The following is a 13,331-nucleotide window of genomic DNA, read 5'->3' as shown; positions in this document are numbered from 1 at the left end:
TACTTCCTGCCTCTGAGTATCCCTTCTCTACAAAAGGTTTTAAATTAAGACCACAAAGCTACTCTAGCCCCTTATCTACAGCAACAACATCCATTTGTGCCATTTCTTCCCTTAATTGTTCCTTAAGTGAAAGATGGGCACCACGGAGTAGAAGCTACTGTCATGGTAATACACGACTGGGAGCATCCTCTTAGCTGGTAATACACAGCACTGGCCTTCTGATGCATTGCTGACCCAACCTAACCCAGGAACTATAACGGGGTCCCATTAATGAAAGCACTAAATAAATTGTACAGTCTTTCAGCAGCCAAATACAAGGAGAAACACAAGTTTCACTTGGGCGCTGTTGTCTTAGTTACACATGACAACTCCTGGATACAAACTGTGCTTAAGGCAAACTGTGACACACACACACACACACACACAGAGTCTCACACACTGCCCATATATCATCCGAAGCTCCTTAGCACTTGGTCTATACTTCCATATACATCTTCACCTTCACTGCCCCAGGCCTTGTGATTCACCCTACTTAGGCCACACCCAGCTTCACTTGAAGAAAAACAAACAAACAAACAAAAGTCTCAGTCAAAACAACCTACCTGGACTTCTACTTTCTTGGCATATGCTTCAGACCTGGGCCCCTCTAGCCAAAACAGGCTGTTTACCTAATAAACTAATTTGTACTGAGGTATTAAGTTACTAGACTATGCATTTCCCATACCATATACATTTGAAGCTTATTAGGGGAAGCCAGAAATGACAGTACCTTCAGTTAAGTGACCACTGGTGGGAATTTGGGGGAAAGAAAAGTCACCAAAGGATACCAGCTTAGGAACTGGCTAGTCATTTGTTCTACCCACACATATGTGTTCACCTTGTTAAACATCCACTAAGGAGAAAACAAGGGATAGCAGATAAGAATAAACCCTAGGTGCCAGAATTCCATTCAATTCAGTAACTGAATTGATATAGTTCCTGAATAGGGTCCCTATTTTCAAGAATCTTACAGTCTGGGGTGCTTGGCTATGTGTCAGTCTTGAAGTCAAAGGCTCTATAACTTACATCCACTAGAATATATGCTCCATGAGGGCAAAGACCCCCGTTTGGCAACTACCAATTCAGTGTCTTGCACTGAGCTCATTAAACAGTTGGTGAATGAATGAATACTAGTAGTATGGTCTTGCAAATGCTTCTTAGCCCATTTTCCCTTCCATGAAATAGGAAGGACAATATTCACTTCACAAGACTTTTATGTAGATCAGATGACACAGAGATGGATTCCTTTGGCACAGAGAGCTTGCAACATATAAATAAGCCAGACCAGCATACAAGGACATAGACTAGATTAGGAAAATTGATAGTGGAACAGCAGATTTGGAACAATCTGTGTTGAGAGAGCTAAAAATTAACTACACTCTCACTATATAGCTAACCAGGGAGGTGTAAGAAAGTAAAGGACTGAGTCTTAAATTCCAGATATCCCATAATAATCAAGATATGGTGATAGGGCATCACAGGTGATATGTGATCCTTAAAATGGGCACGATAATACAATATGGCTGAGGATCCAGAACATTCTGTTTTGTCCCCAGCTCTCACAATGCTAACAAGTCATCAATTAATTCTGCGTCCTGGTTATCATTAAAAAGGCTCTAACCAACTAAAGAGTTATTTAAGACCAGTAAATATGAAACATGGGAAAGAGAAATGAAAAACTTTCTCCAGGGCTTTGCTTAACTTTGAAATATGTCTCCATTTTTACCATAGATCGTAACTGTCCCTCTCCAATAAAGATCCAAACAAGTAAGAATTTATTTCCAAGGTGATATAAAAGTTAATGAATATATTACTGTATTAGGTACCGTGTCAGACACTAAACCACGTTATTTTGAGTCGCTGTCTCACAAAATCTAGTCTGTTACACAAAGTCCTGCCATCCAATATACAAATACTTTAAATTGTTCCTCCAGTAGGAGTAAAAGAAAAATTGTACTGACTTATTACTGGGAATGTGTGAAATACTGAGCCATCTTGGTAGCACAGTCAGTACCCTCCAAAGAGAGTTTTCTCTCAAATGACAGCGGATAATTCATGGGGAGAACAAACCTCATTAGCACCAGAGTTTAAACCTGTGATTAGCCATTGAGCCCATAAGGTTTGTGACCGTGAAACATGTTGCTATTTCTCATCTTGGAACCTGAGAACAAAACAGTATCTGAACACAGTACCTACTGTTTGACCTGTCTTTCATTCCAGTTCCTTAACTATAGCCCATGGAGAGAACATGGTACACTTGCCACTAAGCTAACTGGTTCATCATAAAATACACCCATTTGATCATTCAACACACATTAATTAACCACCTATTATGCCCAGCAACTTGACAAAGATAAGCAAGATAAGACCTTGTAAGGGACACAGATGTGGACACAATTGCTTTACAGCATTCGAAGTGCGACCACTGCAGAACAAAGTCGAATGGAACATAGACCATGAGGGTCAACAAAGTCATCAAAGAAGTGGTGACAACTGAGCTGAATATTGAAGAATCAAAAGAATATTTTTCAGCCACAGGTGATAAAGGGGATCATTCCAGTCAGCAAGAAAAGTATTTCAAAGACACGGATTGAAATAAGCAAACTGATTTTGGGAACAGTGAGTCACCTGTCCCCAATAGGTAGAGCAAGAGGGGACAGGAGAGGTAACTGAAAAGGTGGATTAAAGCCCAACCGTGAATGTTCTTTATTAATTCATAAACAAATATTCATTGGACATTTAACTATTTGCTAGAAATTATCCTAGATATTGTAGGCACATGGCAAACAAAATCCCTGCCCTAGAGTCTAGCACTTGCTACGCTGAAGAATTTAGACCTTAGTTTGAAAGCAACAGAGTTAAGCAGGAAAAAGAGCACAAGCAGATTTAGAGAGGTAACTCTTTCGAGAGTGTGAAGAATGAACTGGAACAGAGGAAACTAGACACAGTAAGATGAGTCAGAAGGTTACATCAATAGAACAGATGAGTCCTGCTTCTGCTATGTCTTCCATGAAACATCGTGGTCTTCTCACATACGTATCTTCATCAGGAATCTGTAGAGAATATTCATTCCAAAATTTCATTATTACTTGACTGAGTTCTCACAAGAAATGTGCGTTTTTTTCTCAAACCTTCAATTTCTATACAAAGAATATATTTGTTAGAGCCGCATCATCTTGCATCACTAGCTACATCAGCCATTCTGACTCATTTCCTGAACTTTTAGTTGCTCCAAGAGAAGCTCATTTTGTCCAAGACAGTTGAGACAGGGCCAAACAGACTAAAGCCACCTATAAGGGCCCAGTGAAGTCTCAATTTCCAGAGAACCTCCAAAAGAACAGATGAATCAAGACTCCTGGAAGCCAGAAAAGAGGAACTAGAAACCGGTTTCCTTCCTCTAAACCATGCTTCCTGAGGTAATTAGGACCTCCCAGATCTATGATCTTCCAAACTCTATCCATTTCGTATGTATCCCAGAGTCTCAAGAATTGGCCAAAGCCTTGAGATTCAGAGAGCCCTAGAAATTTATTCTTTTGTCTATGGAACTTCACACATTTACATCTATTATTTCATTTGCTCCTTGTAACCATCAAAGGAATAAGGCAAATCATATGTAATCGGACCCATTTTAAAGATGGAAAATCTACAACCAAGAGACAGCAAGACTTTGACCCAAAGGTATGTGCTCATAAGTAGCAGAATCAGAACTAGCAACCAGAGGCTGACTCTGTATCCACTCCTGGACTACACTCTTTGCTTTACCTCCATAGTGCCTCCTAAGCCATCAGTCATTGCCTCTCTCCTATCGTGCCTACACGTCTGCAAAACAATTCCTTGCTCTCCTAATGTTGATAAATAACCTCCTTTTTGTTAACCTAGACTTCATGAAGCAATCACTCTTATTTTCTAAAGCTCAAAGCCATCTATATTAACCACTAAATAAAATCTCTTTCCTTTAATGATCCCCTTCATCTTCCTCTCCAACCTCCTCCGAGTTGCTGAGAAGTTGAGCTCTAGTCAACCCACATCGACCCCAGTAAGCTGCAGGCTATTTTTAGTTCAAGACTGACATATTCAGGCAGCAAAAAGAGCCAGGGAGACGCCAAACTCCGTATCCACCCTGGAAATGAACAAAAATGGGAAGCAAGCCGGCTGGTTCGGTGTCCCTTCAGATTTATTATAAATTGTCCGAGAGAACTTGGTGAATTAGCAGTGAATCCATTCGAGGAATGCTTTGCCTCGGCCAATCCTGGAGCGGACTCTGCTAAACCTAGGCCACCTGAGGTCTTTCAAAAGTATTACTTTCACAAAAAGTCCACACAGCTCAACCACTGCTGCCAAGAACAAGGCCCAGAAAACACAGTGGCAAGCTTGGTGCTGGTCCCACTGTGCAGTTACAGGAGGTGAGGGGCAGCATCTGAGAGAGGAAACATCTCCTAAGTAGGAGTCAGAAAATCTAGATTCCTGACACTGAGGAGCCACGTGACACTGAGAAAGTCGGAGTGTGTGGCCTTGCCTGGCAGCCTCCTCAGGACTCCCTCTGCCTCGGCCACGCTGAACCCCTTCACCCAAAGTCACACCCTTCCAGGAGTAGCCTGCATACAATGACTAATCAAGGGATAAAGGACTGGAAACTCTGGCCCAATGTGAGGCATCTCTGACAGGCCCTTTCAGCTCCAGAGCTCCCCATGGGGTCAGCAGAGGCTGCCAGCCTGGGCCTCTATCTAGCTGGGCTCCTCACCTGCCCAGCCCTGCTTATAGGTCTCACCCCAAGGACACGCCCTAATAGACAACCATAACAATAACCCCTGTCTCAGAGCGTGAATCCTGGAGAACCCAACATGCAACACCAATAAATCGACGTCATTGACACTAACAGTGAACTCCAACAAAATGACACCTCTAACAAGAATCCTCTGAAAATAAAGTTCCTTTATTTAGGTGAAGAAATCTTCACAAACCGTGCAAAGTCACACCGGTGCTGTAGGGTTAGAGAAGATCTCGGCTAAGTTCCAATAAAATGCAGCCGTTCTGGTTCAAGGTGGCAATGTAGAAAGATCCTGAACTCACTTTCTCTCATGGATACACCAGGTCTACAGCTACATATGGAACAACTACCTCTGAAAAAAAACCTAAAGGCTGACCAAGCAATGACTACACATCAGACCAATGAGAAGAAAACCATATCGAAGTGGAAACAGAAGAGGAGAAAATAGAGAGAAGGCCAGAAGATGGTGACACAGCCACAAGCCAAAGAATACCTGGAGCCACCAGTAGCTGGAAGAGGCAAGGAAGGATCTTCCCCTAGAGCCCTCGGAGGGAGAACAGCCCTGGTGACACCTTGACTTTGGATTTCTGGCCTCCAGAACTGTGAGGAGATAAATTTCTGCTGTGTAAAAGCAAAAAATTTAAAAATTATATTAAATTAAATATAGCCTTCTGCTTCCATTTCTTCACAGTTGAGTGGAAGCAGATCCTGGATGCAATCATGGAATCAGAGAACTGTCTTCTCTCCCCTCAGCAGCTTTAGCCTTCTCTACAATCCCCCTGCATTTGGTCCTGTACTACCTCCAGTGCCTAATGCCTTCCTGCTCTCCAACCCCCTCTTTCATATCAGTGGGAAAATAAGAGGATGCCAAAAGCCTGTAACTGTCTCCGACATATCACTGGAATTCTATTTCTTGGTTGACAGATTCTGACGGTGGGCTCTGTGATAAGCGTTCAGATCCCCTTTGCAGGGCTGAAGGGCTTATTTCTCAGTGGCTGTAAGAGCTGCTGGCAGATTCCTCAACTCTCAGCCCTCTCCAGGAACTGCCTTCAGCTGAAGACAGCTGCATCCCCCATAAACAGAAGCCCATAAGACGACTAGTCCGTACACAAGTTTACTGACTCTCTCACCCCAACTCGGGGCAACTCTGCAGGGCCTCCCCAGCTTCTGAGCTCCCCGTGAAGTTGGCTGAGGCTACGTGGAGACTGCATCACAGCCCAATTTCTGCCTCTGCCCAATGCCTCTTCCTTTCCTTCCCCAACAAATACTGGGCCCCTAATAAGTTCCCTGCACACTAATGTCTGTCTCAGAGTCAGCTTCAGTTAGTACCAGTACCCTCTGAGAAAGCAAATACGAAGGTGTGATTTTGGGATTTGAATATTCTCTGGCTGACTAGCAATGAGAACCCCATCACTGGTGGTGGATCTCAGGTAACTCCAGGTCCTCTTACCTGCCCTCCACCTACTCAACATGGACCGGAAGGAGCCAGAAGAATATTATAAAACTAGATTCTAAGAAACCTGGATCGAAGTAGACAGTGCAATTGTTATTTTCACCCGTGGTGAACTGGGATGGTACACCAGTGGGAAGAAACGGTTTAGCAGGTGCAATGTATCAGGACTCGGAGAATTTGAGGAAATAGACATTCTAAGAAAAATATAATTAGAGCAGTTTCTGAGAATTTATGCTCTGGAGAAAAAGAATGAAAGTCTGGTGGTTATAAATCATTAATTAAAAGCTATATGTGAAATAAAGTTGGAGGATTCATACTTCCTGATTTCAAACTTACTACAAAGGTACAGTAATCAAGACAAGGCAGTACTGGTATAAAGACAGACATATAAATCAATGGAGTCCAGTAATATATTCATACATTGATAGTTTTTGACAATGGTACCAAGTCTATTCAATAGGGAATGAACAGTCTCTTCAATAAGTGACGTTGGGACAACTGGATGTCCACATACAAAAGAATAAGGTTGAACCTCTAACTCAGAATACACAAAAATTAACTCAAAGTGGATCAAATACTTAAGTTTAAGAACTGAAACTATAAATAAGTTCATTTGTATCATTTTTTAAGATTCCACATATAAGCAAGATCATATATGTGTCTTTCTCTGCCTGACTTACTTCACTCAGTATGACAATCTCTAGGTCCATCCATGTTGCTACAAATGGCATTATTTCATTCTTTTTTATGTCTGAGTAATAACTCAGGCACATCAAACAAACTTATGGTTACCAAAGGGGAAGGGGGAGAGGGATAAATTACGGGTTCGGGATTAACGTATATACACTACTATATGTAAAAGATATATAACCAATAAGGACCTACTGTACAGCACAGAGAATTATACTCAGTATCTTGTAATAATCTAACAGAATGAATCTGAAGAAGAATAGGTAGATATATATAACTGAATCACTTTGCTGTACAACTAAAACTAACACAACATTGTACATCAACTATATTGCAATAAATAAATAAAGAACTAAAACTGTAAAACTCTTAGAAGAAAATATAGGGGCAAACCCTCACGACCTTAGATTTGGCAATGGTTTCTTAAAACATGAAACCAAAAGTACAGGCAACAAAATTAGATAAATTGAACTTCACTAAAATGAAAGATTTCTGTGTATCAAAAGTACACTATCAGGAGTCACTGTCGTCTCTCGGTCTCGCGTTGGCCCGCCGCTGCCTGGCGGCCCCAACGAGGCCAGCAGAGGTGCCCCCGTTACCTCCCGCTGCCCCCGGGGCGCTGCCGGCCCTCTGCGACCCCAGCCGCCTGGCGCACCAGCTTTTGGTGCTGTTGCTTCCTTGGTTTCGGCAGCTATTTTTGCTATGATAATCCTGCTGCCCTTCAGACTCAGGTTAAACGGGATATTCAGGTGAATACCACGAAATTCATGATGCCGTATGCCTGGTATTCTTGGCCCAATGTAGTTTTGTGTTTCTTTGGTGGCTTTTTGATAGACTGCGTATCTGGAATACGATGGGGCGCCGTTATGTTTAGCTGCTTTGTTTGCGTTGGACAGGTTGTTTTTGCTCTGGGTGGAATATTTCACGCTTTTTGGCTGATGGAATTTGGAAGGTTTGTGTTTGGGATTGGTGGGGAGTCCTTAGCAGTTGCCCAGAATACATATGCTGTGAGTTGGTTTAAAGGCAAAGAATTAAACTTGGTGTTTGGACTCCAGCTTAGCACGGCTAGAATTGGAAGTACAGTAAACACGAACCCCAGGGGATGGCTGTATTCTAAGGTTGAAGCTTCGTTAGGTTCTGCTGGTCACACAACCCTTGGGGTCACACTTATGATCGGGGGTATAACGTGTCTTCTTTCACTAGTCTGTGCCTTGGCCCTCGCTTACTCGGATCAGAGAGCAGAACGAATCCTTCGTAAAGAGCAAGGAAAAACAGGTGAAGTTATCAAGTTAACTGACGTGAAGGACCTCTCCTTCGCCCCGCGGCTCATATCCATCATCTGTGTCGGCTATTATGTTGCTGTGTTCCCGTTCACTGCACTTGGGAAAGTTTTCTTACAGAGGAATTCGGCTTCTCCTCCCAGGTAGCGAGTGCTATTAACAGTATTGTGTATGTAATATCAGCTCCCATGTCCCCCATATTTGGGCTTCTGGTGGATAAAACAGGAAAGAACATCATCTGGGTTCTGTGTGCAGTGGTGACCACTCTTGCTTCCCATATGATGCTGGCCTTCAGGCTGTGGAACCCTTGGATTGCTATGTGTCTCCTGGGACTCTCTACTCATTGCCTGCCTGTGCATTGTGGCCAATGGTGGCGTTTGTAGTTCCCGAACATCAACTGGGAACTGCATACGGCTTCATGCAGTCCATTCAGAATCTTGGGTTGGCAGTCATTTCCATCATTGCTGACAATGATATTGCATACTTGGGGATATCTGCTTTTAGAAGTTTTCTTCATGGCCTGTGTTTCTTTCTCACTTTTATCTGTGGTCTTACTCTACTTGGTGAATCGTGCCCAAGGTGGGAACCTAAATTATTCTGCAAGACAAAGGGAAGAAATAAAACTTTCTCAAGCAGAATGAGAAGTTTAAATGACTGTGTCATGAGAATGGGCTGCACACATCATTAGTTTGAAAACGTCCATTTTTTTTTTTTAATTTAGAGTTTAGTCGTTGGGAAAAATAATGGTCTGGAAAAGTATTATATTTATATTTTGAATACATCTATTTTAAAGAATAACTGTGAGGACCATTTTAGCCTATGTCTTTTGTTTTGCTGAAGAATTCTGCTTTGGAATAGGCTCATCAATGATGAAGTTTAGAAAATTGCATCTGGTACATGCAGGTGATTTTCAGTAAGGACAGTAAATAATGGAAATCTTTGGATCTTGTATTGAGATAATTTTCACAAAGTGTATCTTAGGAATATGGCCTTTGCTTTATCTTAAAGCAAAAAAAAGTTTTTGAGGGGGTAGACAGGATATTTTATATAGAACAGACAATGGCATTTTAATAGGCATTCCCTTTTGTAATAGGGAATATTTGAAAGATATTTTTATGAAGTCTCATTTCCACAAATAGCAGATTGTGTTCTGCTCTCTTTAGTTACCAGAGGTTGCTGAGCAGTGACCCTTTCGAGCTTCTTTATTTCTGTTACTGAGGACCCTAATCCCTAGGGACATAATTTTGTGGTACAAACTTTTTGTATGCTTTTTCTTATAGTCCAATTAATTACTAAAAAACGTCCTGTAAACTATGATAATTGCATATCTACAAGGATAAACAAACATTGCAAAAGAAAAAAAAAGGTACACTATCAGAAGAGTGAAAAGACAAACCATGGAATGGGGGAAAGCATTTCCGAAACACATATCTGATAAGAGTTTAATATCCAAAGAACGCCTCGATGACAAAAAGACAATCCCAGTAAAAAATGAGCAAAGGGGCTTCCCTGGTGGTGCAGTGGTTGAGAATCCGCCTGTCAATGCAGCGGACACGGGTTCGAGCCCTGGTCTGGGAAGATTCCACATGCTGCGGAGCAACTAAGCCCATGCGCCACAACTACTGAAGCCCATGAGCCTAGAGCCTGTGCTCCGCAACAAGAGAAGCCACCGTAATGAGAAGCCTGTGCACCGCAACAAAGAGGCCCCGCTCTCTGCAACTAGAGAAAGCCCGTGTGCAGCAACAAAGACTCAACGCAGCCAAAAATAAAATAAATAAAATTTAAAAATGAGCAAAGGACTAAGACATTTTTCCAAAGAAGATATACAAATGAACAAGCACACTGCTGTCTTGAGTCATTACTGAAATGCAACTCAAAACCCCAATGAGATCCCACTTTACACTCACTACGTGACCGGTCAAAAATATAAACAATAACAAGTATCGACCATAATGTGGAAAAATTGGAACCCTCCTATCATTGCTGATGGGAATGTAAAATCACGCAGCTGCTTTGAAAAACAGTCTGGCAGTTCCTCAAAAAGTTAAACATAGAGTTACCATATGATCCAGCAATTCTATACCTATGTGTATACCTGAGAGAATTCAAAAATATATGTCAAAAAAAAACTTGTACATGAATGTTCACAGCAGCATTATTTATAACATCCAAAAGGTGGAGACAACCCAAATGTCCATCAACTGACAAGTGGATAAACAAAATATGCTATATCCAAACAGTGGATTATTATTTAATCATAAAAAGGAACTGAAGTACTGATACATGCTATAATATGGATGAACCTTGGAAACATCCTGAGTAAAAGAAACCAGACACAAAAATCACATATTTCATTAAAACTTATATGAAATGTGCGGAATAGACAAATCCATAGAGACAAAGTAGATTAGTGCTTTCCAGAAGCTAGAAGAAGGGAATGAAGAGTATTATGGGCTCAGGGTTTCTTTCTGGGGTGATCGAAATGTTTTGAAATAGAAATGTTTTGAATTAGAAGTACAACTTTATGAATATACTAAAACCAAAGAAGTTTACACTTTAAAAGGGTGAATGTTATGATATGTGAATTACATCTCAATTCTTTAAAATCCAAAGTTTGGGGAAAAGATAAACAGCTAAGTGTGAAAGTCAGGAGGTCTCCGTGGCAGCACATAATCTTATCTCCTGCAGCTGGAGGACAGAGAACGCTGAGGAATAGGCCCAGTACTTAGCAGAGTTCCAAAGAAAATTAATTTCTCAATCCACTATGCTAAGGTCAAGGCTGTTGCTGGCAAAGAATGGGACTGTGAGATATGGGATAGGAGTCATCTAAGTTGATGCATTATAAATCCAGAATCCATAGATTCCTCTAAGTCCTCCAAGTATGTGTAGAAGTGGCCCACTCCTCCCTGTTAAGGACAAATGCTTCCCCCTTGCTCAAACTAGAGGTCGAGGCTTCCCTCCTGCTCCCAAAAGAGACTCAGCGATTTTTAATCTATAGTTGGTACCCAAGCACTTTGGCATCCTTTTGCCAAAGAAGCAGTATGCAAGAAAGGCATTATCATCCTGTCAAGAATAACTGGCCCTGATCATCATTAGGAGATAAGGCAGGGTGGAATATATTTGGCACCCCGGTGATCCATTTGGGCATCTCTGGGTATTCTTTTGCCCAAATTTGAAGGTAAACCAATGAGCGCAACAGCCATAGCCTGTAAAGGGCATGGTGGCCAGGGGCTCAACTAGCTCAGAAGATAAGCCAACTAGACCAGAAGAGATGCAAGTTGAGGATGAGGGCGACATAAAATAAAGAGATGGGAGTGGATGAGTGTCAATTGCGACTCAAGCCCAGCTTACTAATACAGACCTTGGTTTATCCCACTAACTATCCTCTTGTAAGCTTCCCCCACAGAAACGGGTCCAACAGAATGCTGGAGGACCTCCTCCCAGAAGTGATCCTTAAAAAGTGGATTTAAGTAGCATAAGGGGTAGACTGAAGTGGATGCTATAATGTGAAGCCCTGTCCCTTTCAGGACTACAGACTTAACTTCTCCCACTACAGAAGTATTGTCAGATAACAGCCCTTAGCCATCAGGCCTTTCTATAAATGCCCTCAGTTAAAGACAGCCTTCTTGGCCAAGGTCACATCCTCTTACCAGGGGCTGCCTGCATTAATGACAGATCAACATGGGGCTATAGCAGCCTGGCCCCCTCAACTTAATGCAGGACAGCTCTGCAGGGCACCCATCCTCTGAGGTTAGTGGTAGCTTTTGCCGAGATTGTATCACAGCTCTCTCTGCCCAATCCTGCTTCCTTCTCTTCTGCCACAGGTGTTGATCTCAAGAGCATTCACTCAATAAACATCCTGTTGGCTGCGGGTCGACAGGCTGTCCTGGCGGACTTAGGCTCCGCAGCCCCCGCTGCCTGCTCCTTGTTTGTGTCCTAAAGATTAGTGTGCCGAGTTGGTCTGTTCATTAAGATTAAACACGTAAACAAGAACCACTTAAAAAAATAATAAATTAAAAAAATTAAAATAAACATCCTGTTGGCAAATTTCTGTCTCAGAGTGTGCTCTCTAGGCAACCTGACCCGCAACATTTATAATTACGCCATGATGGAAAACACTACATTTTAAGCTTCTTATCTGTAAGTTAAATGTTATTTCAGCTCCTCTTAATTCTGGTAATTTATCTTTTAATAATCCTTGATTAATTTACTATGAAACATCACCAATTGAGAACTTTTCCTACATTATTCAAGTCTCCAAAAGCCTACTCATACTTTTAGTCTCAATAAATGACCTCACTTCATTGAAATCAAGGCTAAACATTAATTCTCTTAATCTCCTTCCTCCCACTCCTAAATTTCTTTGTGTGCTCAACACATATTTTTATCTTTTTTTTCTTTCTCAGTTAATAAAGTGTCTCTTTCCATACCAAGGTTAATTCTTACTACTTAGTTCTTTACTCTATGGTTTCCTGACTTCTCCAAAACAATATTTCATCAAAGTCTTTAATCTCTCCATCTGAAAGTTTACTTCCTTTGAGTGTATTAATATCCAAAACATATTCCATCAAAGTCTTTAATCTCTCTATACAAGTCTCTTTCCTTTTAGCCTATAAATACCATTGCTTATTTAAAAACCAAAAACAAAACTTGAGGTCTATCTTGTTTCTCTCTTATTCTTTACCAACAAACAAGGTGGGGAAATGTATAATCATGTATCTACTCCATTTTGAGTCCACAGTTCAATAAACTACAATCTGTATTCTATCCACAACGCTCTACTGAAATTTCACTCTGAAAAGTCACCATGACTTCCTAATAGTCAAATCCAATGATTTTTTCCTTAGTCCTTTTTTTTCTCAACCATTCTATGACATTTTACGTCATTTGGTTTTGTCTTATTCTTAAAATTCTTTCCTCATTACATTTTCCAAGAAGCTGTTTTGCCCAGGTTCTCAAACTCTTTAACGACATCTTTTTCAGTTTCTACCCCCCCCACCAACCCCAATTATGGGCACTTTCAAAGTTCTGTTCTTGGTTCTTTGCTCTTTCAATTCTAATCTTCCTCTTTTAGTGATCCCTTTTTCCCCATCTTGAACTA

General features: G+C 41.3%; 1 pseudogene; it reads left to right on the top strand.

Moving 5' to 3' along the window:
* Positions 1–7,637: 7,637 nt before the first annotated feature.
* On the top strand, positions 7,638–8,921 carry LOC111176823 (lysosomal dipeptide transporter MFSD1-like; annotated as a pseudogene).
* The last annotated feature ends 4,410 nt before the right edge of the window (positions 8,922–13,331 follow it).

The sequence above is a fragment of the Delphinapterus leucas genome, chromosome 11 (assembly GCF_059928025.1).
Source record: "Delphinapterus leucas isolate spDelLeu-1000000601 "Yukka" chromosome 11, BTC_Dleu_Yukka2, whole genome shotgun sequence".
NCBI lineage: Eukaryota > Metazoa > Chordata > Mammalia > Artiodactyla > Monodontidae > Delphinapterus > Delphinapterus leucas.
Note: the sequence above shows the minus strand (reverse complement) of the source record. Positions and strands in the feature narration are given on the sequence as shown.